The following is a 5277-nucleotide window of genomic DNA, read 5'->3' as shown; positions in this document are numbered from 1 at the left end:
ATTGCATGATGGGAAAGACAGTCTCCAGCCCAATCACACCGTGAAATCCGCCTTTTTTAAATATTAAAAATAAAAACAGCCCTAATTGCAATTTCCCTTACAAGATAAAAATGTTTCTCTTTTTTAACTCAATCTATATTTTGACATATGGAAGAAAAAAAATCAACAGGGGGATCGTAGCTTGTCATTTCTCCTATAAGGATCATGGGAGGTGTAGTTCTTCACCGGAATCATTCAGTGCATTCAGCACTGCCCTTTGGCGGTATTATTTTTATTTAAGGAAAATAATAATATTTGACAGTCTATTTATTCATTATTAAACATCTAAATTCCATGTTGGTCAATGCAAATCAACACAGAAGTACAACTTTGACAATATTTTCCAGAGCCAATTCAAAGTGTATTTTGAGAACATTTTTTCTAAAGATTGGTCTCAAAAGCAGAAGCAAATCTACCTGTCACGAGTCAATGCTTCAAAAAACAAATCACAATATCCACATTAAAAAAAAAAAAACGAAAAAAACGGGGGGAAAAGAAACACTGCATCTAACACTACTGTAATGTCATTTTTAGAATTATTATGTTGAATTTGTGTACGCAAATATCAAAAATGAAATGCGGTTCACAGCTCACGCAATGCGAGGCTCTAAAGTGGAAGTTTAGCTCATTTGAGTGAAGATGCTGCTGGAAGAAAACTATGTGTTTGAACTTCAAGATCTGGACATACGTACAAGAACGGGTACTGGGGGGCACTGGACTTTGCCAGGACTCAAAGTACTCTCATATAAAACTGTAATGACCCCGGTAAACAATAAAACAGTTGTTGGTGCAAAGTAGACAACATAATCATAATCACAACATGTTAGATCTGGTAAGCTACAGCAAGAATTAATTTCTCGTGTTCCTTTTCCCTGATATTGGCATCGTCGGGTATGGCTATATTGATCACAACGGTCGTCCTCTGCTGCTTATCCATGATCACGATGTCCGGTTGGTTGGCCACGACCACCTTATCAGTATGTCCCACAGGATCTTAGCCCTCTTTTTCCCACCATCTTGGGAGAGTGTATAATATATATGCATATTAAATTTTTGCATCAGGAGAAAACATTTTTACTTTTTACGTGTAAAGTCAATTTTAAAGCAGGTACTTTTGTAATTTTACGTGGTCCATGTCACGTGGATAATTATATATCATACGTACTCATTACTTAAGTAGTCGAGTACGACTTAAGTACTAAGTACTCGATTGGTCACTACTTCATTACCTACGTACTCGAGTACTCATTACTTAAGTACTTGAGTACTCATTACTCAAGTACTTGAGTACCCATTATTTCATTACTCGAGTTCTCATTACTTAAGTACTCGAGTACCCATTACTTCTTTACTCAAGTGCTCGACTACTCGTTACTTAAGTACTCGAGTACTCATTACTCCATTACTCAAGTTCTTGAGGACTCATTACTTAAGTCAGGGGTCCCCAAACTACGGCCATCCGGACCGCCTCCACATTTGGTCCGGCCCCCTGAACAATTTAAAAAATTAAAAAAAAATTTTCACTCGTGTTATTTATTTCCTGGCTTTTTCTGTGAAGAACCCAGAGAGGGTTATTTGGTTATTATCTATTTAATTAATAGTGTTATTATTATATTATATTATATAATATTATATTATATTATATTATATTATATTATATTATATTATATTATATTATATTATATTATATTATATTATATTATTTACTTTTGTTCTGTGAAGAATCCAGATAGGGTTATTTGATTGTGGCTTTCTGAAAAACATTTAGGCACTCCTGCAATTGTCACACGTTTTCTGTTACAAACTGACCCCTCATCAGAGAAGGGAAAAGTTATGTGGCCCTCACAGGAAAAAGTTTGGGTACCCCTGACTTAAGTACTCGAGCACTCATTACTTCATTACTCAAGTACTTGAGTACTTATTACTTCATTACTTAAGAACTCGAGTACTTATCACTTCATTACTTTGGTACTCAAGTATTCGTTACCTAAGTACTCGAGTACTTGTTACTTCATTACTCTAGTACCCGATACTTAAGTACTCGAGTACTCATTACTTTCACACTGAAGTACTCGAGTATTCATTACTTAAGTATTCGAGTACAAATTACTTAAGTACTGAAGTACTCATTACTTCATTACTGAAGTACTTGAGTATTCAGCACTTAAGTACTTGAGTACTTATTACTTCATGACTTAAGTCCTCGGTACAGCCGGCGGATGTCGGCCAACACTTTGGAGCCACAAATCAGCTTCTCCAGCTCATTGGTCAACTTAGGCTTCTCCTACACAAGGACGGATAATGGCCTTAAACGTGTAATTAGTTGGACTATACGTCATGTCGGCTACACTAGTATGCCTATCATCCGGATTAGTTGTTAGACGGATAATGTAGGCGGGTAATGTTACCCGCCGCCAACGCGCCGCCTCATATGGATTGCTGTCTCCGTACAACATTAGGATGATCAGGAAGGGATGTCATGCCGTCTCTATTTTTAGTGCGGCATGACAGCATCGTAAACGATGGAGGCGGACGATCACGACGTGGCATTCCTGCGCCTTTCTTTTCCACACATTTTTCTTGAACCTTCAAACTACTAATATGCTTCAACCCATTCAACCCAGTGCCCATTTGGGGTCCTCCCATCGTGGATGAGGTGGAGATGAGCGTTTTTTACAGAGATCGTCTCCCGAGTTGTCTCCAATCAGCCAGCTGGGGGGCTGGCCCCTCCCAACTCAATGCCGACCGAACATGAGTACTGTATATAAAAATGCATTTCTGCCTGTCAAAACTGTCGCCACTTCTCGGCTCTCCACTGTTATGCGCAAGCAGTCCTGGTTGCGGCTTCCAGGAAATTGACGCAGCGCCCCACCATATGCTTCTATTTGTTATTTTCCATGTGGTGAGGGTGCAACTGAGTTCAGTGCAGCCCATCCCTCTTCCTGCAGCCCAGCAAAGGAGCCATCCATTTTACCAACTGCAAGTACCAAACCTATGTGCTTAATATGCTTCAAGACAGTTGCTCTGATAAAAAGTGAAATTGTGAAACGCCATTATGTTAAAGAGCACAGCTCTTTTGAAGACAAGTTTCCTCCTAAATTAACAGGCTGAAGCAGTCAGTCAAGCAAGGTTATTGTTAAATCTATGACACAACAACAAATTGCAACAGAGTGCTCATTCGGAGTGTTGTGGGTGTTGGCCAAACATAAGAAGCTGTTTTCTGATGGAGAAGTAATAAAAGAGTGTCTGACTGAAGCAGCAATGTTAGAAAGAAAAGGAGAAAATGACAACAAAAATCAAACAAATCTCACTCTCAGATTCATCAACCACAAGACGCACTGAAGTACTGGCTGATTATGTGAGTAAACAGCTTTGTGACCCCCAAATGCCATTTCTCTCATTGAGCAGTGTTTTACAGTTAAAGTTACTGTCAATAATTATTATGTTTGCACCTTAATAACAGAGCTTGTCATTTATGTTGTGTACATGTGAACATGTACCGTACTACTTTGTGCATGTTTTCTTTTTTTATCCAGCAGTGTTTTACAGTTACAAAATGTACAGTCAATAGTTACTGTCTGCACCTGAATGACAGATCTTCAATTATTTAGTGTACATGTGTAAACATTGTACCTGCATGTTTTTTGTTTTTTTTTTGTATTCTTATTTTAAGTCAAGAAATTTTTTTGTTAATTTATTTTTATTTAATCAGAATGTGCATTGTATTTTTGTTTGGTCAAAAGAAAAGCACCTTTACCACTTTCAACCTGCCTTGTACTGGACCGACATTAATAAATGGACCCATGCTTGTTTGAAAAAAATAATTGTGGACCTTCAAGATTTGTATTTGAGGACCCCTGGTCTAGAAAGTGTAGTAATTTCGAAATTTGCCGCCGGCCAGTGATGAGTTTCCGGTTCAGAGGTACACCACGTAGGCGATGACGTAACATATGAGGCTGCTCCTTTCTACAGATGCATAGTTTGCGTAAATGCAGGCATACCTTGTAGAAGCGAGGGGGCCTTAAACACACCTTAAATGTAATGTGGAAAGGTATAAAAATAGTTGGCAAAATACCCTGGAGAAAATTATCTGTCCTAGTGTCGACGTAGCCTTAGTGTCTGCCAAATACCCGACAGAATCAAATTTGTATCTCAACAGAGAAGCATTTTGCGAAATAGTAGAATTGTGTTTGTATTAATGGAATGCAAACTTACGAGGCGTGAGCCAAGGCTTTTTCTGTTCCCGACCTACCAAAGGACCATGGCTGGACCTGGGGAAACTGCCTTTGAAGCCTGAGTAATCATTCTGGACACGACTCAGTACTGACTGCCACTTGTCGAGGATGAGCCCGGGGTATCCTGGTGGCGTCGATGCCACAGACTAATACAAATGGTTGATGATACTGCTAATCCAGGGTTTTTAGGATTCAAATCCACGCAGCTAACTGAGGTTCTGCAAGTTTTTCTTCAAACCTTTAGAAGACAATTATTTGGGTGCGTAAAATATGCTATAAACAAAGCTGTGATCATAAATACGCCAATACGCCAGATGTCAAAAAGATGAAGAACTGTTGTCGGGCGAGCCTGTTGACAGTGACGTGTCGATCTGTTACCAGAGTTCCCACATGCACAAACTCCTCCAGCACACGCAGTGACCGGACCAGTCCTTCGGGCTCCATGTGGTAGCTACCTCCTACCTCTTCACTCTGACATTGGGAAAAAACAAAGCAATGTACATATATGAAGAAATAGGCTTATATCTAACATATTTGTGTTCCCAATTTTAATTTACCTGCACAATCTGCACATCCAAGATGGTCAGTTTCTGCAGTTCCATCATCGTGGGTATTCGTATATGGGCACATGTAGGTGTGTGCGTACGTTTGTATGTATATAACATACGTCCGTGCGTATATATCATGTATTTCTCAGGGAAGGAGCATATTTGTGGCTGACCTTTATGTTGTTTCAAAATATAAATAAACCCTGCCTTAATCAATGCATTAGGAGCTCCCAAGCATCCTGCAGATGGAAGAGGATGAGCTCCAGGAAGCTGTAGAGCGGTGTACCATCAGAATAATTAAACTCAGGGACGGCAAAGATGAAAACGACACTGTCTTGGAGCCATTGAAGTTCTTTTTCAACCATCTGGAAGAGTGATTTACCTTTCCTGAGGAATTGTTGACATAAGAAAATATCAGATATTTTTCTCAATGAGAAAAAATAAAGTTTACCACA

The sequence above is a fragment of the Corythoichthys intestinalis genome, chromosome 13 (genome assembly GCF_030265065.1).
Source record: "Corythoichthys intestinalis isolate RoL2023-P3 chromosome 13, ASM3026506v1, whole genome shotgun sequence".
Lineage (NCBI taxonomy): Eukaryota > Metazoa > Chordata > Actinopteri > Syngnathiformes > Syngnathidae > Corythoichthys > Corythoichthys intestinalis.
Note: the sequence above shows the minus strand (reverse complement) of the source record.